At 41.5% G+C, this 21,610-nt stretch overlaps 11 non-coding genes across 11 annotated transcripts; all 11 read right to left on the reverse strand.

The window, feature by feature from the left end:
- Window positions 1-960: 960 nt before the first annotated feature.
- trnas-gcu (transfer RNA serine (anticodon GCU)) lies at window positions 961-1,042 on the reverse strand. Its single transcript has one exon. It is a non-coding gene; the product is annotated as a tRNA-Ser (tRNA).
- Window positions 1,043-2,741: 1,699 nt separating this feature from the next.
- trnas-gcu (transfer RNA serine (anticodon GCU)) lies at window positions 2,742-2,823 on the reverse strand. The gene has a single exon. It is a non-coding gene; the product is annotated as a tRNA-Ser (tRNA).
- A 1,699-nt stretch (window positions 2,824-4,522) lies between these two features.
- On the reverse strand, window positions 4,523-4,604 carry trnas-gcu (transfer RNA serine (anticodon GCU)). Its single transcript has one exon. It is a non-coding gene; the product is annotated as a tRNA-Ser (tRNA).
- A 1,699-nt stretch (window positions 4,605-6,303) lies between these two features.
- trnas-gcu (transfer RNA serine (anticodon GCU)) lies at window positions 6,304-6,385 on the reverse strand. The gene has a single exon. It is a non-coding gene; the product is annotated as a tRNA-Ser (tRNA).
- Window positions 6,386-8,084: 1,699 nt separating this feature from the next.
- On the reverse strand, window positions 8,085-8,166 carry trnas-gcu (transfer RNA serine (anticodon GCU)). The gene has a single exon. It is a non-coding gene; the product is annotated as a tRNA-Ser (tRNA).
- A 1,699-nt stretch (window positions 8,167-9,865) lies between these two features.
- trnas-gcu (transfer RNA serine (anticodon GCU)) lies at window positions 9,866-9,947 on the reverse strand. The gene has a single exon. It is a non-coding gene; the product is annotated as a tRNA-Ser (tRNA).
- Window positions 9,948-11,646: 1,699 nt separating this feature from the next.
- trnas-gcu (transfer RNA serine (anticodon GCU)) lies at window positions 11,647-11,728 on the reverse strand. Its single transcript has one exon. It is a non-coding gene; the product is annotated as a tRNA-Ser (tRNA).
- Window positions 11,729-15,221: 3,493 nt separating this feature from the next.
- Window positions 15,222-15,303, reverse strand: trnas-gcu (transfer RNA serine (anticodon GCU)). The gene has a single exon. It is a non-coding gene; the product is annotated as a tRNA-Ser (tRNA).
- A 1,699-nt stretch (window positions 15,304-17,002) lies between these two features.
- On the reverse strand, window positions 17,003-17,084 carry trnas-gcu (transfer RNA serine (anticodon GCU)). The gene has a single exon. It is a non-coding gene; the product is annotated as a tRNA-Ser (tRNA).
- A 1,699-nt stretch (window positions 17,085-18,783) lies between these two features.
- Window positions 18,784-18,865, reverse strand: trnas-gcu (transfer RNA serine (anticodon GCU)). Its single transcript has one exon. It is a non-coding gene; the product is annotated as a tRNA-Ser (tRNA).
- Window positions 18,866-20,576: 1,711 nt separating this feature from the next.
- Window positions 20,577-20,658, reverse strand: trnas-gcu (transfer RNA serine (anticodon GCU)). Its single transcript has one exon. It is a non-coding gene; the product is annotated as a tRNA-Ser (tRNA).
- Between the last annotated feature and the right edge of the window lie 952 nt (window positions 20,659-21,610).

The raw sequence follows: 21,610 nt of genomic DNA on the forward strand, positions 1-21,610 counted from the left end.
TATATTATCTTTGTAAACATGGCGTGTCCAACCCTTCTAGCATTAGCTTTGCAACTGTGGAGGCAAATATAGAATCGTGTGGTTTTTAACCACTGGAAAAAGTTGATATTTTGGAGAGAAAAAGCCGCAAAAACAGTGTTTGGATATGCACCGAAGCTACGAAGAACTGTCACAGCCATACAAAAAGTGTCATTAAACATTTGGCATAAAAACACAGTTGATTCGTAGGGTAATTAGCTCAAGTGGTAGAGCGCTCGCTTTGCATGTGAGAGGTAGAGGGATCGATGCCCTCATTCTCCATTATCCTGAGCTCCTGTCTGTTGATCATCAAATACAGTCCTTTAGATGTACCCTCATTGGGAATCATACTACATGTCTTTACACCAATGCCCATTAAAAACATTGCAAAATGATGACCGAGCTTTCAAACTGCTGCAACTACCTTACTGTCTTTCAGATGTTTATGACAAAAGCTTTCATTCAAGTCAGGGCTTTGAAAGTGTTTACTGAAACACCTGCTCCTTGCAACCATCAACAAAGATAGTGTGAGTGCAGTTGACGCAGACAAGGTAATAGATGCAACTGCATGAATGCATTCATAAGACCTTTTCTTGTTGGGTATTGCTGCTGTTGCTTTGGATGTTGGTAAGAATGTAACTACTTAGAAGAGGGGCATGAGTGTAATGCTGCTTTCACACTGAGTTCGATTCGGTGTCACATTTGAGTGGGGCAGCTAGCTGCCTTTATACACTTGTCAAATTCGTCGCACGATGTATGTCCGAAAATGACTTGACACGCTGAATGCTAAACACACCACAGGACCCTTGAATATAATCAGAACATTGGTGTAGGAGTGAATGTGGACAATCCTTACACACAAATTGCATTTGGTGTGAACACAGCTTAAAACTTGTCATGGTGCTACTGAACGTCTGTTGACACTCCAAAAGAAAAAATACACAATGAGGATGGGATTTGAACCCATGCGTGCAAAGCACAATGGATTAGCAGTCCATCTCCTTAACCTCTCGGACACCTCATCTGGAATTCAATTCTTTCGTGACACCACTGGTCTCATAAACTCGTATGCCATCATTGGCCTCGTGCGGCCTGTGGCATCTTGAGGTAGCCCATTATTTCCAGCTACTCAAGCAAGTTGGGATTTTTTAAAAACTAAAAATGTGCCAGTATGTGGATATACAACAAGGTTAGAAGGACCTGTGCTCTCATTGTGGCCAAAAGGACTTTTGGATTTGAGCAACCAATCAGAGCATTTTTCTAGGGAATTACTTCAAATGGCAGAGTGCTTGCTTTGCATGTGAGAACAAGGGGGATAGATGTCCACATTCTGCACAACATTTTCTTTTGTATCTACGTTTCATCAAACTGTTGGTGCAAGAAGCATGTACTTATGAGATTAGTTGCAGAGTTTGGTCTGTTGTTGGTATGGAATTTACCTTTAAGGAATACTTGTTGATCAGGGATTTCTGTTCTTGACAGATAGTGCCTCTGTGGCTTTCAGGTGTTGATGTCAATGATTAGAATTCCGTGGGTTCCCCAAAAGCCAGAGTGACATTCATTGAGCGCTCTTGATCATGATAAGAAATGAGTCTATGTACATGCTGACAGAGTGGTTGACTGCGAGTAAAAAGATGCATGCAAATTCACCATCAGAAAAGGTAAAGATCAGAACGACTTGTTTGTTGATTACTTTTCATTTGGCAGAGTTGGTAATGAGTCAAGTTTCAAATCTGCAGATCCTTGTAGATGGCCCGTGTGTTTATATTATCTTTGTAAACATGGCGTGTCCAACCCTTCTAGCATTAGCTTTGCAACTGTGGAGGCAAATATAAAATCGTGTGGTTTTTAACCACTGGAAAAAGTTGATATTTTGGAGAGAAAAAGCCGCAAAAACAGTGTTTGGATATGCACCGAAGCTACGAAGAACTGTCACAGCCATACAAAAAGTGTCATTAAACATTTGGCATAAAAACACAGTTGATTCGTAGGGTAATTAGCTCAAGTGGTAGAGCGCTCGCTTTGCATGTGAGAGGTAGAGGGATCGATGCCCTCATTCTCCATTATCCTGAGCTCCTGTCTGTTGATCATCAAATACAGTCCTTTAGATGTACCCTCATTGGGAATCATACTACATGTCTTTACACCAATGCCCATTAAAAACATTGCAAAATGATGACCGAGCTTTCAAACTGCTGCAACTACCTTACTGTCTTTCAGATGTTTATGACAAAAGCTTTCATTCAAGTCAGGGCTTTGAAAGTGTTTACTGAAACACCTGCTCCTTGCAACCATCAACAAAGATAGTGTGAGTGCAGTTGACGCAGACAAGGTGATAGATGCAACTGCATGAATGCATTCATAAGACCTTTTCTTGTTGGGTATTGCTGCTGTTGCTTTGGATGTTGGTAAGAATGTAACTACTTAGAAGAGGGGCATGAGTGTAATGCTGCTTTCACACTGAGTTCGATTCGGTGTCACATTTGAGTGGGGCAGCTAGCTGCCTTTATACACTTGTCAAATTCGTCGCACGATGTATGTCCGAAAATGACTTGGCACGCTGAATGCTAAACACACCACAGGACCCTTGAATATAATCAGAACATTGGTGTAGGAGTGAATGTGGACAATCCTTACACACAAATTGCATTTGGTGTGAACACAGCTTAAAACTTATCATGGTGCTACTGAACGTCTGTTGACACTCCAAAAGAAAAAATACACAATGAGGATGGGATTTGAACCCATGCGTGCAAAGCACAATGGATTAGCAGTCCATCTCCTTAACCTCTCGGACACCTCATCTGGAATTCAATTCTTTCGTGACACCACTGGTCTCATAAACTCGTATGCCATCATTGGCCTCGTGCGGCCTGTGGCATCTTGAGGTAGCCCATTATTTCCAGCTACTCAAGCAAGTTGGGATTTTTTAAAAACTAAAAATGTGCCAGTATGTGGATATACAACAAGGTTAGAAGGACCTGTGCTCTCATTGTGGCCAAAAGGACTTTTGGATTTGAGCAACCAATCAGAGCATTTTGCTAGGGAATTACTTCAAATGGCAGAGTGCTTGCTTTGCATGTGAGAACAAGGGGGATAGATGTCCACATTCTGCACAACATTTTCTTTTGTATCTACGTTTCATCAAACTGTTGGTGCAAGAAGCATGTACTTATGAGATGAGTTGCAGAGTTTGGTCTGTTGTTGGTATGGAATTTACCTTTAAGGAATACTTGTTGATCAGGGATTTCTGTTCTTGACAGATTGTGCCTCTGTGGCTTTCAGGTGTTGATGTCAATGATTAGAATTCCGTGGGTTCCCCAAAAGCCAGAGTGACATTCATTGAGCGCTCTTGATCATGATAAGAAATGAGTCTATGTACATGCTGACAGAGTGGTTGACTGCGAGTAAAAAGATGCATGCAAATTCACCATCAGAAAAGGTAAAGATCAGAACGACTTGTTTGTTGATTACCTTTCATTTGGCAGAGTTGGTAATGAGTCAAGTTTCAAATCTGCAGATCCTTGTAGATGGCCCGTGGGTTTATATTATCTTTGTAAACATGGCGTGTCCAACCCTTCTAGCATTAGCTTTGCAACTGTGGAGGCAAATATAGAATCGTGTGGTTTTTAACCACTGGAAAAAGTTGATATTTTGGAGAGAAAAAGCCGCAAAAACAGTGTTTGGATATGCACCGAAGCTACGAAGAACTGTCACAGCCATACAAAAAGTGTCATTAAACATTTGGCATAAAAACACAGTTGATTCGTAGGGTAATTAGCTCAAGTGGTAGAGCGCTCGCTTTGCATGTGAGAGGTAGAGGGATCGATGCCCTCATTCTCCATTATCCTGAGCTCCTGTCTGTTGATCATCAAATACAGTCCTTTAGATGTACCCTCATTGGGAATCATACTACATGTCTTTACACCAATGCCCATTAAAAACATTGCAAAATGATGACCGAGCTTTCAAACTGCTGCAACTACCTTACTGTCTTTCAGATGTTTATGACAAAAGCTTTCATTCAAGTCAGGGCTTTGAAAGTGTTTACTGAAACACCTGCTCCTTGCAACCATCAACAAAGATAGTGTGAGTGCAGTTGACGCAGACAAGGTAATAGATGCAACTGCATGAATGCATTCATAAGACCTTTTCTTGTTGGGTATTGCTGCTGTTGCTTTGGATGTTGGTAAGAATGTAACTACTTAGAAGAGGGGCATGAGTGTAATGCTGCTTTCACACTGAGTTCGATTCGGTGTCACATTTGAGTGGGGCAGCTAGCTGCCTTTATACACTTGTCAAATTCGTCGCACGATGTATGTCCGAAAATGACTTGACACGCTGAATGCTAAACACACCACAGGACCCTTGAATATAATCAGAACATTGGTGTAGGAGTGAATGTGGACAATCCTTACACACAAATTGCATTTGGTGTGAACACAGCTTAAAACTTGTCATGGTGCTACTGAACGTCTGTTGACACTCCAAAAGAAAAAATACACAATGAGGATGGGATTTGAACCCATGCGTGCAAAGCACAATGGATTAGCAGTCCATCTCCTTAACCTCTCGGACACCTCATCTGGAATTCAATTCTTTCGTGACACCACTGGTCTCATAAACTCGTATGCCATCATTGGCCTCGTGCGGCCTGTGGCATCTTGAGGTAGCCCATTATTTCCAGCTACTCAAGCAAGTTGGGATTTTTTAAAAACTAAAAATGTGCCAGTATGTGGATATACAACAAGGTTAGAAGGACCTGTGCTCTCATTGTGGCCAAAAGGACTTTTGGATTTGAGCAACCAATCAGAGCATTTTGCTAGGGAATTACTTCAAATGGCAGAGTGCTTGCTTTGCATGTGAGAACAAGGGGGATAGATGTCCACATTCTGCACAACATTTTCTTTTGTATCTACGTTTCATCAAACTGTTGGTGCAAGAAGCATGTACTTATGAGATGAGTTGCAGAGTTTGGTCTGTTGTTGGTATGGAATTTACCTTTAAGGAATACTTGTTGATCAGGGATTTCTGTTCTTGACAGATAGTGCCTCTGTGGCTTTCAGGTGTTGATGTCAATGATTAGAATTCCGTGGCTTCCCCAAAAGCCAGAGTGACATTCATTGAGCCCTCTTGATCATGATAAGAAATGAGTCTATGTACATGCTGACAGAGTGGTTGACTGCGAGTAAAAAGATGCATGCAAATTCACCATCAGAAAAAGTAAAGATCAGAACGACTTGTTTGTTGATTACCTTTCATTTGGCAGAGTTGGTAATGAGTCAAGTTTCAAATCTGCAGATCCTTGTAGATGGCCCGTGGGTTTATATTATCTTTGTAAACATGGCGTGTCCAACCCTTCTAGCATTAGCTTTGCAACTGTGGAGGCAAATATAGAATCGTGTGGTTTTTAACCACTGGAAAAAGTTGATATTTTGGAGAGAAAAAGCCGCAAAAACAGTGTTTGGATATGCACCGAAGCTACGAAGAACTGTCACAGCCATACAAAAAGTGTCATTAAACATTTGGCATAAAAACACAGTTGATTCGTAGGGGAATTAGCTCAAGTGGTAGAGCGCTCGCTTTGCATGTGAGAGGTAGAGGGATCGATGCCCTCATTCTCCATTATCCTGAGCTCCTGTCTATTGATCATCAAATACAGTCCTTTAGATGTACCCTCATTGGGAATCATACTACATGTCTTTACACCAATGCCCATTAAAAACATTGCAAAATGCTGACCGAGCTTTCAAACTGCTGCAACTACCTTACTGTCTTTCAGATGTTTATGACAAAAGCTTTCATTCAAGTCAGGGCTTTGAAAGTGTTTACTGAAACACCTGCTCCTTGCAACCATCAACAAAGATAGTGTGAGTGCAGTTGACGCAGACAAGGTAATAGATGCAACTGCATGAATGCATTCATAAGACCTTTTCTTGTTGGGTATTGCTGCTGTTGTTTTGGATGTTGGTAAGAATGTAACTACTTAGAAGAGGGGCATGAGTGTAATGCTGCTTTCACACTGAGTTCGATTCTGTGTCACATTTGAGTGGGGCAGCTAGCTGCCTTTATACGCTTGTCAAATTCGTCGCACGATGTATGTCCGAAAATGACTTGACACGCTGAATGCTAAACACACCACAGGACCCTTGAATATAATCAGAACATTGGTGTAGGAGTGAATGTGGACAATCCTTACACACAAATTGCATTTGGTGTGAACACAGCTTAAAACTTGTCATGGTGCTACTGAACGTCTGTTGACACTCCAAAAGAAAAAATACACGATGAGGATGGGATTTGAACCCATGCGTGCAAAGCACAATGGATTAGCAGTCCATCTCCTTAACCTCTCGGACACCTCATCTGGAATTCAATTCTTTCGTGACACCACTGGTCTCATAAACTCGTATGCCATCATTGGCCTCGTGCGGCCTGTGGCATCTTGAGGTAGCCCATTATTTCCAGCTACTCAAGCAAGTTGGGATTTTTTAAAAACTAAAAATGTGCCAGTATGTGGATATACAACAAGGTTAGAAGGACCTGTGCTCTCATTGTGGCCAAAAGGACTTTTGGATTTGAGCAACCAATCAGAGCATTTTGCTAGGGAATTACTTCAAATGGCAGAGTGCTTGCTTTGCATGTGAGAACAAGGGGGATAGATGTCCACATTCTGCACAACATTTTCTTTTGTATCTACGTTTCATCAAACTGTTGGTGCAAGAAGCATGTACTTATGAGATGAGTTGCAGAGTTTGGTCTGTTGTTGGTATGGAATTTACCTTTAAGGAATACTTGTTGATCAGGGATTTCTGTTCTTGACAGATAGTGCCTCTGTGGCTTTCAGGTGTTGATGTCAATGATTAGAATTCCGTGGCTTCCCCAAAAGCCAGAGTGACATTCATTGAGCCCTCTTGATCATGATAAGAAATGAGTCTATGTACATGCTGACAGAGTGGTTGACTGCGAGTAAAAAGATGCATGCAAATTCACCATCAGAAAAAGTAAAGATCAGAACGACTTGTTTGTTGATTACCTTTCATTTGGCAGAGTTGGTAATGAGTCAAGTTTCAAATCTGCAGATCCTTGTAGATGGCCCGTGGGTTTATATTATCTTTGTAAACATGGCGTGTCCAACCCTTCTAGCATTAGCTTTGCAACTGTGGAGGCAAATATAGAATCGTGTGGTTTTTAACCACTGGAAAAAGTTGATATTTTGGAGAGAAAAAGCCGCAAAAACAGTGTTTGGATATGCACCGAAGCTACGAAGAACTGTCACAGCCATACAAAAAGTGTCATTAAACATTTGGCATAAAAACACAGTTGATTCGTAGGGGAATTAGCTCAAGTGGTAGAGCGCTCGCTTTGCATGTGAGAGGTAGAGGGATCGATGCCCTCATTCTCCATTATCCTGAGCTCCTGTCTATTGATCATCAAATACAGTCCTTTAGATGTACCCTCATTGGGAATCATACTACATGTCTTTACACCAATGCCCATTAAAAACATTGCAAAATGCTGACCGAGCTTTCAAACTGCTGCAACTACCTTACTGTCTTTCAGATGTTTATGACAAAAGCTTTCATTCAAGTCAGGGCTTTGAAAGTGTTTACTGAAACACCTGCTCCTTGCAACCATCAACAAAGATAGTGTGAGTGCAGTTGACGCAGACAAGGTAATAGATGCAACTGCATGAATGCATTCATAAGACCTTTTCTTGTTGGGTATTGCTGCTGTTGTTTTGGATGTTGGTAAGAATGTAACTACTTAGAAGAGGGGCATGAGTGTAATGCTGCTTTCACACTGAGTTCGATTCTGTGTCACATTTGAGTGGGGCAGCTAGCTGCCTTTATACGCTTGTCAAATTCGTCGCACGATGTATGTCCGAAAATGACTTGACACGCTGAATGCTAAACACACCACAGGACCCTTGAATATAATCAGAACATTGGTGTAGGAGTGAATGTGGACAATCCTTACACACAAATTGCATTTGGTGTGAACACAGCTTAAAACTTGTCATGGTGCTACTGAACGTCTGTTGACACTCCAAAAGAAAAAATACACGATGAGGATGGGATTTGAACCCATGCGTGCAAAGCACAATGGATTAGCAGTCCATCTCCTTAACCTCTCGGACACCTCATCTGGAATTCAATTCTTTCGTGACACCACTGGTCTCATAAACTCGTATGCCATCATTGGCCTCGTGCGGCCTGTGGCATCTTGAGGTAGCCCATTATTTCCAGCTACTCAAGCAAGTTGGGATTTTTTAAAAACTAAAAATGTGCCAGTATGTGGATATACAACAAGGTTAGAAGGACCTGTGCTCTCATTGTGGCCAAAAGGACTTTTGGATTTGAGCAACCAATCAGAGCATTTTGCTAGGGAATTACTTCAAATGGCAGAGTGCTTGCTTTGCATGTGAGAACAAGGGGGATAGATGTCCACATTCTGCACAACATTTTCTTTTGTATCTACGTTTCATCAAACTGTTGGTGCAAGAAGCATGTACTTATGAGATGAGTTGCAGAGTTTGGTCTGTTGTTGGTATGGAATTTACCTTTAAGGAATACTTGTTGATCAGGGATTTCTGTTCTTGACAGATAGTGCCTCTGTGGCTTTCAGGTGTTGATGTCAATGATTAGAATTCCGTGGGTTCCCCAAAAGCCAGAGTGACATTCATTGAGCGCTCTTGATCATGATAAGAAATGAGTCTATGTACATGCTGACAGAGTGGTTGACTGCGAGTAAAAAGATGCATGCAAATTCACCATCAGAAAAGGTAAAGATCAGAACGACTTGTTTGTTGATTACCTTTCATTTGGCAGAGTTGGTAATGAGTCAAGTTTCAAATCTGCAGATCCTTGTAGATGGCCCGTGGGTTTATATTATCTTTGTAAACATGGCGTGTCCAACCCTTCTAGCATTAGCTTTGCAACTGTGGAGGCAAATATAGAATCGTGTGGTTTTTAACCACTGGAAAAAGTTGATATTTTGGAGAGAAAAAGCCGCAAAAACAGTGTTTGGATATGCACCGAAGCTACGAAGAACTGTCACAGCCATACAAAAAGTGTCATTAAACATTTGGCATAAAAACACAGTTGATTCGTAGGGGAATTAGCTCAAGTGGTAGAGCGCTCGCTTTGCATGTGAGAGGTAGAGGGATCGATGCCCTCATTCTCCATTATCCTGAGCTCCTGTCTATTGATCATCAAATACAGTCCTTTAGATGTACCCTCATTGGGAATCATACTACATGTCTTTACACCAATGCCCATTAAAAACATTGCAAAATGCTGACCGAGCTTTCAAACTGCTGCAACTACCTTACTGTCTTTCAGATGTTTATGACAAAAGCTTTCATTCAAGTCAGGGCTTTGAAAGTGTTTACTGAAACACCTGCTCCTTGCAACCATCAACAAAGATAGTGTGAGTGCAGTTGACGCAGACAAGGTAATAGATGCAACTGCATGAATGCATTCATAAGACCTTTTCTTGTTGGGTATTGCTGCTGTTGTTTTGGATGTTGGTAAGAATGTAACTACTTAGAAGAGGGGCATGAGTGTAATGCTGCTTTCACACTGAGTTCGATTCTGTGTCACATTTGAGTGGGGCAGCTAGCTGCCTTTATACGCTTGTCAAATTCGTCGCACGATGTATGTCCGAAAATGACTTGACACGCTGAATGCTAAACACACCACAGGACCCTTGAATATAATCAGAACATTGGTGTAGGAGTGAATGTGGACAATCCTTACACACAAATTGCATTTGGTGTGAACACAGCTTAAAACTTGTCATGGTGCTACTGAACGTCTGTTGACACTCCAAAAGAAAAAATACACGATGAGGATGGGATTTGAACCCATGCGTGCAAAGCACAATGGATTAGCAGTCCATCTCCTTAACCTCTCGGACACCTCATCTGGAATTCAATTCTTTCGTGACACCACTGGTCTCATAAACTCGTATGCCATCATTGGCCTCGTGCGGCCTGTGGCATCTTGAGGTAGCCCATTATTTCCAGCTACTCAAGCAAGTTGGGATTTTTTAAAAACTAAAAATGTGCCAGTATGTGGATATACAACAAGGTTAGAAGGACCTGTGCTCTTATTGTGGCCAAAAGGACTTTTGGATTTGAGCAACCAATCAGAGCATTTTGCTAGGGAATTACTTCAAATGGCAGAGTGCTTGCTTTGCATGTGAGAACAAGGGGGATAGATGTCCACATTCTGCACAACATTTTCTTTTGTATCTACGTTTCATCAAACTGTTGGTGCAAGAAGCATGTACTTATGAGATGAGTTGCAGAGTTTGGTCTGTTGTTGGTATGGAATTTACCTTTAAGGAATACTTGTTGATCAGGGATTTCTGTTCTTGACAGATAGTGCCTCTGTGGCTTTCAGGTGTTGATGTCAATGATTAGAATTCCGTGGGTTCCCCAAAAGCCAGAGTGACATTCATTGAGCGCTCTTGATCATGATAAGAAATGAGTCTATGTACATGCTGACAGAGTGGTTGACTGCGAGTAAAAAGATGCATGCAAATTCACCATCAGAAAAGGTAAAGATCAGAACGACTTGTTTGTTGATTACCTTTCATTTGGCAGAGTTGGTAATGAGTCAAGTTTCAAATCTGCAGATCCTTGTAGATGGCCCGTGGGTTTATATTATCTTTGTAAACATGGCGTGTCCAACCCTTCTAGCATTAGCTTTGCAACTGTGGAGGCAAATATAGAATCGTGTGGTTTTTAACCACTGGAAAAAGTTGATATTTTGGAGAGAAAAAGCCGCAAAAACAGTGTTTGGATATGCACCGAAGCTACGAAGAACTGTCACAGCCATACAAAAAGTGTCATTAAACATTTGGCATAAAAACACAGTTGATTCGTAGGGGAATTAGCTCGAGTGGTAGAGCGCTCGCTTTGCATGTGAGAGGTAGAGGGATCGATGCCCTCATTCTCCATTATCCTGAGCTCCTGTCTATTGATCATCAAATACAGTCCTTTAGATGTACCCTCATTGGGAATCATACTACATGTCTTTACACCAATGCCCATTAAAAACATTGCAAAATGCTGACCGAGCTTTCAAACTGCTGCAACTACCTTACTGTCTTTCAGATGTTTATGACAAAAGCTTTCATTCAAGTCAGGGCTTTGAAAGTGTTTACTGAAACACCTGCTCCTTGCAACCATCAACAAAGATAGTGTGAGTGCAGTTGACGCAGACAAGGTAATAGATGCAACTGCATGAATGCATTCATAAGACCTTTTCTTGTTGGGTATTGCTGCTGTTGTTTTGGATGTTGGTAAGAATGTAACTACTTAGAAGAGGGGCATGAGTGTAATGCTGCTTTCACACTGAGTTCGATTCTGTGTCACATTTGAGTGGGGCAGCTAGCTGCCTTTATACGCTTGTCAAATTCGTCGCACGATGTATGTCCGAAAATGACTTGACACGCTGAATGCTAAACACACCACAGGACCCTTGAATATAATCAGAACATTGGTGTAGGAGTGAATGTGGACAATCCTTACACACAAATTGCATTTGGTGTGAACACAGCTTAAAACTTGTCATGGTGCTACTGAACGTCTGTTGACACTCCAAAAGAAAAAATACACGATGAGGATGGGATTTGAACCCATGCGTGCAAAGCACAATGGATTAGCAGTCCATCTCCTTAACCTCTCGGACACCTCATCTGGAATTCAATTCTTTCGTGACACCACTGGTCTCATAAACTCGTATGCCATCATTGGCCTCGTGCGGCCTGTGGCATCTTGAGGTAGCCCATTATTTCCAGCTACTCAAGCAAGTTGGGATTTTTTAAAAACTAAAAATGTGCCAGTATGTGGATATACAACAAGGTTAGAAGGACCTGTGCTCTTATTGTGGCCAAAAGGACTTTTGGATTTGAGCAACCAATCAGAGCATTTTGCTAGGGAATTACTTCAAATGGCAGAGTGCTTGCTTTGCATGTGAGAACAAGGGGGATAGATGTCCACATTCTGCACAACATTTTCTTTTGTATCTACGTTTCATCAAACTGTTGGTGCAAGAAGCATGTACTTATGAGATGAGTTGCAGAGTTTGGTCTGTTGTTGGTATGGAATTTACCTTTAAGGAATACTTGTTGATCAGGGATTTCTGTTCTTGACAGATTGTGCCTCTGTGGCTTTCAGGTGTTGATGTCAATGATTAGAATTCCGTGGGTTCCCCAAAAGCCAGAGTGACATTCATTGAGCGCTCTTGATCATGATAAGAAATGAGTCTATGTACATGCTGACAGAGTGGTTGACTGCGAGTAAAAAGATGCATGCAAATTCACCATCAGAAAAGGTAAAGATCAGAACGACTTGTTTGTTGATTACCTTTCATTTGGCAGAGTTGGTAATGAGTCAAGTTTCAAATCTGCAGATCCTTGTAGATGGCCCGTGTGTTTATATTATCTTTGTAAACATGGCGTGTCCAACCCTTCTAGCATTAGCTTTGCAACTGTGGAGGCAAATATAGAATCGTGTGGTTTTTAACCACTGGAAAAAGTTGATATTTTGGAGAGAAAAAGCCGCAAAAACAGTGTTTGGATATGCACCGAAGCTACGAAGAACTGTCACAGCCATACAAAAAGTGTCATTAAACATTTGGCATAAAAACACAGTTGATTCGTAGGGTAATTAGCTCAAGTGGTAGAGCGCTCGCTTTGCATGTGAGAGGTAGAGGGATCGATGCCCTCATTCTCCATTATCCTGAGCTCCTGTCTGTTGATCATCAAATACAGTCCTTTAGATGTACCCTCATTGGGAATCATACTACATGTCTTTACACCAATGCCCATTAAAAACATTGCAAAATGATGACCGAGCTTTCAAACTGCTGCAACTACCTTACTGTCTTTCAGATGTTTATGACAAAAGCTTTCATTCAAGTCAGGGCTTTTAAAGCTTTGAAAGTGTTTACTGAAACACCTGCTCCTTGCAACCATCAACAAAGATAGTGTGAGTGCAGTTGACGCAGACAAGGTAATAGATGCAACTGCATGAATGCATTCATAAGACCTTTTCTTGTTGGGTATTGCTGCTGTTGTTTTGGATGTTGGTAAGAATGTAACTACTTAGAAGAGGGGCATGAGTGTAATGCTGCTTTCACACTGAGTTCGATTCGGTGTCACATTTGAGTGGGGCAGCTAGCTGCCTTTATACGCTTGTCAAATTCGTCGCACGATGTATGTCCGAAAATGACTTGACACGCTGAATGCTAAACACACCACAGGACCCTTGAATATAATCAGAACATTGATGTAGGAGTGAATGTGGACAATCCTTACACAAAAATTGCATTTGGTGTGAACACAGCTTAAAACTTGTCATGGTGCTACTGAACAACGTCTGTTGACACTCCAAAAGACAAAATACACAATGAGGACGGCATTTGAACCCATGCGTGCAAAGCACAATGGATTAGCAGTCCATCTCCTTAACCTCTCGGACACCTCATCTGGAATTCAGTTCTTTTCGTGACACCACTGGTCTCATAAACTCGTATGCCATCATTGGCCTCGTGCGGCCTGTGGCATCTTGAGGTAGCCCATTATTTCCAGCTACTCAAGCAAGTTGGGATTTTTTAAAAACTAAAAATGTGCCAGTATGTGGATATACAACAAGGTTAGAAGGACCTGTGCTCTCATTGTGGCCAAAAGGACTTTTGGATTTGAGCAACCAATCAGAGCATTTTGCTAGGGAATTACTTCAAATGGCAGAGTGCTTGCTTTGCATGTGAGAACAAGGGGGATAGATGTCCACATTCTGCACAACATTTTCTTTTGTATCTACGTTTCATCAAACTGTTGGTGCAAGAAGCATGTACTTATGAGATGAGTTGCAGAGTTTGGTCTGTTGTTGGTATGGAATTTACCTTTAAGGAATACTTGTTGATCAGGGATTTCTGTTCTTGACAGATAGTGCCTCTGTGGCTTTCAGGTGTTGATGTCAATGATTAGAATTCCGTGGGTTCCCCAAAAGCCAGAGTGACATTCATTGAGCGCTCTTGATCATGATAAGAAATGAGTCTATGTACATGCTAAAAGAGTGGTTGACTGCGAGTAAAAAGATGCATGCAAATTCACCATCAGAAAAGGTAAAGATCAGAACGACTTGTTTGTTGATTACCTTTCATTTGGCAGAGTTGGTAATGAGTCAAGTTTCAAATCTGCAGATCCTTGTAGATGGCCCGTGGGTTTATATTATCTTTGTAAACATGGCGTGTCCAACCCTTCTAGCATTAGCTTTGCAACTGTGGAGGCAAATATAGAATCGTGTGGTTTTTAACCACTGGAAAAAGTTGATATTTTGGAGAGAAAAAGCCGCAAAAACAGTGTTTGGATATGCACCGAAGCTACGAAGAACTGTCACAGCCATACAAAAAGTGTCATTAAACATTTGGCATAAAAACACAGTTGATTCGTAGGGGAATTAGCTCAAGTGGTAGAGCGCTCGCTTTGCATGTGAGAGGTAGAGGGATCGATGCCCTCATTCTCCATTATCCTGAGCTCCTGTCTGTTGATCATCAAATACAGTCCTTTAGATGTACCCTCATTGGGAATCATACTACATGTCTTTACACCAATGCCCATTAAAAACATTGCAAAATGCTGACCGAGCTTTCAAACTGCTGCAACTACCTTACTGTCTTTCAGATGTTTATGACAAAAGCTTTCATTCAAGTCAGGGCTTTGAAAGTGTTTACTGAAACACCTGCTCCTTGCAACCATCAACAAAGATAGTGTGAGTGCAGTTGACGCAGACAAGGTAATAGATGCAACTGCATGAATGCATTCGTAAGACCTTTTCTTGTTGGGTATTGCTGCTGTTGTTTTGGATGTTGGTAAGAATGTAACTACTTAGAAGAGGGGCATGAGTGTAATGCTGCTTTCACACTGAAATCGATTCTGTGTCACATTTGAGTGGGGCAGCTAGCTGCCTTTATACGCTTGTCAAATTCGTCGCACGATGTATGTCCGAAAATGACTTGACACGCTGAATGCTAAACACACCACAGGACCCTTGAATATAATCAGAACATTGGTGTAGGAGTGAATGTGGACAATCCTTACACACAAATTGCATTTGGTGTGAACACAGCTTAAAACTTGTCATGGTGCTACTGAACGTCTGTTGACACTCCAAAAGAAAAAATACACGATGAGGATGGGATTTGAACCCATGCGTGCAAAGCACAATGGATTAGCAGTCCATCTCCTTAACCTCTCGGACACCTCATCTGGAATTCAATTCTTTCGTGACACCACTGGTCTCATAAACTCGTATGCCATCATTGGCCTCGTGCGGCCTGTGGCATCTTGAGGTAGCCCATTATTTCCAGCTACTCAAGCAAGTTGGGATTTTTTAAAAACTAAAAATGTGCCAGTATGTGGATATACAACAAGGTTAGAAGGACCTGTGCTCTTATTGTGGCCAAAAGGACTTTTGGATTTGAGCAACCAATCAGAGCATTTTGCTAGGGAATTACTTCAAATGGCAGAGTGCTTGCTTTGCATGTGAGAACAAGGGGGATAGATGTCCACATTCTGCACAACATTTTCTTTTGTATCTACGTTTCATCAAACTGTTGGTGCAAGAAGCATGTACTTATGAGATGAGTTGCAGAGTTTGGTCTGTTGTTGGTATGGAATTTACCTTTAAGGAATACTTGTTGATCAGGGATTTCTGTTCTTGACAGATAGTGCCTCTGTGGCTTTCAGGTGTTGATGTCAATGATTAGAATTCCGTGGGTTCCCCAAAAGCCAGAGTGACATTCATTGAGCGCTCTTGATCATGATAAGAAATGAGTCTATGTACATGCTGACAGAGTGGTTGACTGCGAGTAAAAAGATGCATGCAAATTCACCATCAGAAAAGGTAAAGATCAGAACGACTTGTTTGTTGATTACCTTTCATTTGGCAGAGTTGGTAATGAGTCAAGTTTCAAATCTGCAGATCCTTGTAGATGGCCCGTGGGTTTATATTATCTTTGTAAACATGGCGTGTCCAACCCTTCTAGCATTAGCTTTGCAACTGTGGAGGCAAATATAGAATCGTGTGGTTTTTAACCACTGGAAAAAGTTGATATTTTGGAGAGAAAAAGCCGCAAAAACAGTGTTTGGATATGCACCGAAGCTACGAAGAACTGTCACAGCCATACAAAAAGTGTCATTAAACATTTGGCATAAAAACACAGTTGATTCGTAGGGTAATTAGCTCAAGTGGTAGAGCGCTCGCTTTGCATGTGAGAGGTAGAGGGATCGATGCCCTCATTCTCCATTATCCTGAGCTCCTGTCTATTGATCATCAAATACAGTCCTTTAGATGTACCCTCATTGGGAATCATACTACATGTCTTTACACCAATGCCCATTAAAAACATTGCAAAATGCTGACCGAGCTTTCAAACTGCTGCAACTACCTTACTGTCTTTCAGATGTTTATGACAAAAGCTTTCATTCAAGTCAGGGCTTTGAAAGTGTTTACTGAAACACCTGCTCCTTGCAACCATCAACAAAGATAGTGTGAGTGCAGTTGACGCAGACAAGGTAATAGATGCAACTGCATGAATGCATTCATAAGACCTTTTCTTATTGGGTATTGCTGCTGTTGTTTTGGATGTTGGTAAGAATGTAACTACTTAGAAGAGGGGCATGAGTGTAATGCTGCTTTCACACTGAGTTCGATTCTGTGTCACATTTGAGTGGGGCAGCTAGCTGCCTTTATACGCTTGTCAAATTCGTCGCACGATGTATGTCCGAAAATGACTTGACACGCTGAATGCTAAACACACCACAGGACCCTTGAATATAATCAGAACATTGGTGTAGGAGTGAATGTGGACAATCCTTACACACAAATTGCATTTGGTGTGAACACAGCTTAAAACTTGTCATGGTGCTACTGAACGTCTGTTGACACTCCAAAAGAAAAAATACACGATGAGGATGGGATTTGAACCCATGCGTGCAAAGCACAATGGATTAGCAGTCCATCTCCTTAACCTCTCGGACACCTCATCTGGAATTCAATTCTTTCGTGACACCACTGGTCTCATAAACTCGTATGCCATCATTGGCCTCGTGCGGCCTGTGGCATCTTGAGGTAGCCCATTATTTCCAGCTACTCAAGCAAGTTGGGTTTTTTTAAAAACTAAAAATGTGCCAGTATGTGGATATACAACAAGGTTAGAAGGACCTGTGCTCTCATTGTGGCCAAAAGGACTTTTGGATTTGAGCAACCAATCAGAGCATTTTGCTAGGGAATTACTTCAAATGGCAGAGTGCTTGCTTTGCATGTGAGAACAAGGGGGATAGATGTCCACATTCTGCACAACATTTTCTTTTGTATCTACGTTTCATCAAACTGTTGGTGCAAGAAGCATGTACTTATGAGATGAGTTGCAGAGTTTGGTCTGTTGTTGGTATGGAATTTACCTTTAAGGAATACTTGTTGATCAGGGATTTCTGTTCTTGACAGATTGTGCCTCTGTGGCTTTCAGGTGTTGATGTCAATGATTAGAATTCCGTGGGTTCCCCAAAAGCCAGAGTGACATTCATTGAGCGCTCTTGATCATGATAAGAAATGAGTCTATGTACATGCTGACAGAGTGGTTGACTGCGAGTAAAAAGATGCATGCAAATTCACCATCAGAAAAGGTAAAGATCAGAACGACTTGTTTGTTGATTACCTTTCATTTGGCAGAGTTGGTAATGAGTCAAGTTTCAAATCTGCAGATCCTTGTAGATGGCCCGTGGGTTTATATTATCTTTGTAAACATGGCGTGTCCAACCCTTCTAGCATTAGCTTTGCAACTGTGGAGGCAAATATAGAATCGTGTGGTTTTTAACCACTGGAAAAAGTTGATATTTTGGAGAGAAAAAGCCGCAAAAACAGTGTTTGGATATGCACCGAAGCTACGAAGAACTGTCACAGCCATACAAAAAGTGTCATTAAACATTTGGCATAAAAACACAGTTGATTCGTAGGGGAATTAGCTCAAGTGGTAGAGCGCTCGCTTTGCATGTGAGAGGTAGAGGGATCGATGCCCTCATTCTCCATTATCCTGAGCTCCTGTCTATTGATCATCAAATACAGTCCTTTAGATGTACCCTCATTGGGAATCATACTACATGTCTTTACACCAATGCCCATTAAAAACATTGCAAAATGCTGACCGAGCTTTCAAACTGCTGCAACTACCTTACTGTCTTTCAGATGTTTATGACAAAAGCTTTCATTCAAGTCAGGGCTTTGAAAGTGTTTACTGAAACACCTGCTCCTTGCAACCATCAACAAAGATAGTGTGAGTGCAGTTGACGCAGACAAGGTAATAGATGCAACTGCATGAATGCATTCATAAGACCTTTTCTTGTTGGGTATTGCTGCTGTTGTTTTGGATGTTGGTAAGAATGTAACTACTTAGAAGAGGGGCATGAGTGTAATGCTGCTTTCACACTGAGTTCGATTCGGTGTCACATTTGAGTGGGGCAGCTAGCTGCCTTTATACGCTTGTCAAATTCGTCGCACGATGTATGTCCGAAAATGACTTGACACGCTGAATGCTAAACACACCACAGGACCCTTGAATATAATCAGAACATTGGTGTAGGAGTGAATGTGGACAATCCTTACACACAAATTGCATTTGGTGTGAACACAGCTTAAAACTTGTCATGGTGCTACTGAACGTCTGTTGACACTCCAAAAGAAAAAATACACGATGAGGATGGGATTTGAACCCATGCGTGCAAAGCACAATGGATTAGCAGTCCATCTCCTTAACCTCTCGGACACCTCATCTGGAATTCAATTCTTTCGTGACACCACTGGTCTCATAAACTCGTATGCCATCATTGGCCTCGTGCGGCCTGTGGCATCTTGAGGTAGCCCATTATTTCCAGCTACTCAAGCAAGTTGGGATTTTTTAAAAACTAAAAATGTGCCAGTATGTGGATATACAACAAGGTTAGAAGGACCTGTGCTCTTATTGTGGCCAAAAGGACTTTTGGATTTGAGCAACCAATCAGAGCATTTTGCTAGGGAATTACTTCAAATGGCAGAGTGCTTGCTTTGCATGTGAGAACAAGGGGGATAGATGTCCACATTCTGCACAACATTTTCTTTTGTATCTACGTTTCATCAAACTGTTGGTGCAAGAAGCATGTACTTATGAGATGAGTGGCAGAGTTTGGTCTGTTGTTGGTATGGAATTTACCTTTAAGGAATACTTGTTGATCAGGGATTTCTGTTCTTGACAGATAGTGCCTCTGTGGCTTTCAGGTGTTGATGTCAATGATTAGAATTCCGTGGGTTCCCCAAAAGCCAGAGTGACATTCATTGAGCGCTCTTGATCATGATAAGAAATGAGTCTATGTACATGCTGACAGAGTGGTTGACTGCGAGTAAAAAGATGCATGCAAATTCACCATCAGAAAAGGTAAAGATCAGAACGACTTGTTTGTTGATTACCTTTCATTTGGCAGAGTTGGTAATGAGTCAAGTTTCAAATCTGCAGATCCTTGTAGATGGCCCGTGGGTTTATATTATCTTTGTAAACATGGCGTGTCCAACCCTTCTAGCATTAGCTTTGCAACTGTGGAGGCAAATATAGAATCGTGTGGTTTTTAACCACTGGAAAAAGTTGATATTTTGGAGAGAAAAAGCCGCAAAAACAGTGTTTGGATATGCACCGAAGCTACGAAGAACTGTCACAGCCATACAAAAAGTGTCATTAAACATTTGGCATAAAAACACAGTTGATTCGTAGGGTAATTAGCTCAAGTAGTAGAGCGCTCGCTTTGCATGTGAGAGGTAGAGGGATCGATGCCCTCATTCTCCATTATCCTGAGCTCCTGTCTGTTGATCATCAAATACAGTCCTTTAGATGTACCCTCATTGGGAATCATACTACATGTCTTTACACCAATGCCCATTAAAAACATTGCCAAATGATGACCGAGCTTTCAAACTGCTGCAACTACCTTACTGTCTTTCAGATGTTTATGACAAAAGCTTTCATTCAAGTCAGGGCTTTTAAAGCTTTAAAAGTGTTTACTGAAACACCTGCTCCTTGCAACCATCAACAAAGATAGTGTGAGTGCAGTTGACGCTGACAAGGTAATAGATGCAACTGCATGAATGCATTCATAAGACCTTTTCTTGTTGGGTATTGCTGCTGTTGTTTTGGATGTTGGTAAGAATGTAACTACTTAGAAGAGGGGCATGAGTGTAATGCTGCTTTCACACTGAGTTCGATTCGGTGTCACATTTGAGTGGGGCAGCTAGCTGCCTTTATACGCTTGTCAAATTCGTCGCACGATGTATGTCCGAAAATGACTTGACACGCTGAATGCTAAACACACCACAGGACCCTTGAATATAATCAGAACATTGATGTAGGAGTGAATGTGGACAATCCTTACACAAAAATTGCATTTGGTGTGAACACAGCTTAAAACTTGTCATGGTGCTACTGAACAACGTCTGTTGACACTCCAAAAGACAAAATACACAATGAGGACGGGATTTGAACCCATGCGTGCAAAGCACAATGGATTAGCAGTCCATCTCCTTAACCTCTCGGACACCTCATCTGGAATTCAGTTCTTTCGTGACACCACTGGTCTCATAAACTCGTATGCCATCATTGGCCTCGTGCGGCCTGTGGCATCTTGAGGTAGCCCATTATTTCCAGCTACTCAAGCAAGTTGGGATTTTTTAAAAACTAAAAATGTGCCAGTATGTGGATATACAACAAGGTTAGAAGGACCTGTGCTCTCATTGTGGCCAAAAGGACTTTTGGATTTGAGCAACCAATCAGAGCATTTTGCTAGGGAATTACTTCAAATGGCAGAGTGCTTGCTTTGCATGTGAGAACAAGGGGGATAGATGTCCACATTCTGCACAACATTTTCTTTTGTATCTACGTTTCATCAAACTGTTGGTGCAAGAAGCATGTACTTATGAGATGAGTTGCAGAGTTTGGTCTGTTGTTGGTATGGAATTTACCTTTAAGGAATACTTGTTGATCAGGGATTTCTGTTCTTGACAGATAGTGCCTCTGTGGCTTTCAGGTGTTGATGTCAATGATTAGAATTCCGTGGGTTCCCCAAAAGCCAGAGTGACATTCATTGAGCGCTCTTGATCATGATAAGAAATGAGTCTATGTACATGCTAAAAGAGTGGTTGACTGCGAGTAAAAAGATGCATGCAAATTCACCATCAGAAAAGGTAAAGATCAGAACGACTTGTTTGTTGATTACCTTTCATTTGGCAGAGTTGGTAATGAGTCAAGTTTCAAATCTGCAGATCCTTGTAGATGGCCCGTGTGTTTATATTATCTTTGTAAACATGGCGTGTCCAACCCTTCTAGCATTAGCTTTGCAACTGTGGAGGCAAATATAGAATCGTGTGGTTTTTAACCACTGGAAAAAGTTGATATTTTGGAGAGAAAAAGCCGCAAAAACAGTGTTTGGATATGCTCCGAAGCTACGAAGAACTGTCACAGCCATACAAAAAGTGTCATTAAACATTTGGCATAAAAAC

The sequence above is a fragment of the Oryzias latipes genome, chromosome 1, assembly GCF_053564925.1.
Source record: "Oryzias latipes strain Hd-rR chromosome 1, Olatipes_Hd-rR_3.1".
NCBI lineage: Eukaryota > Metazoa > Chordata > Actinopteri > Beloniformes > Adrianichthyidae > Oryzias > Oryzias latipes.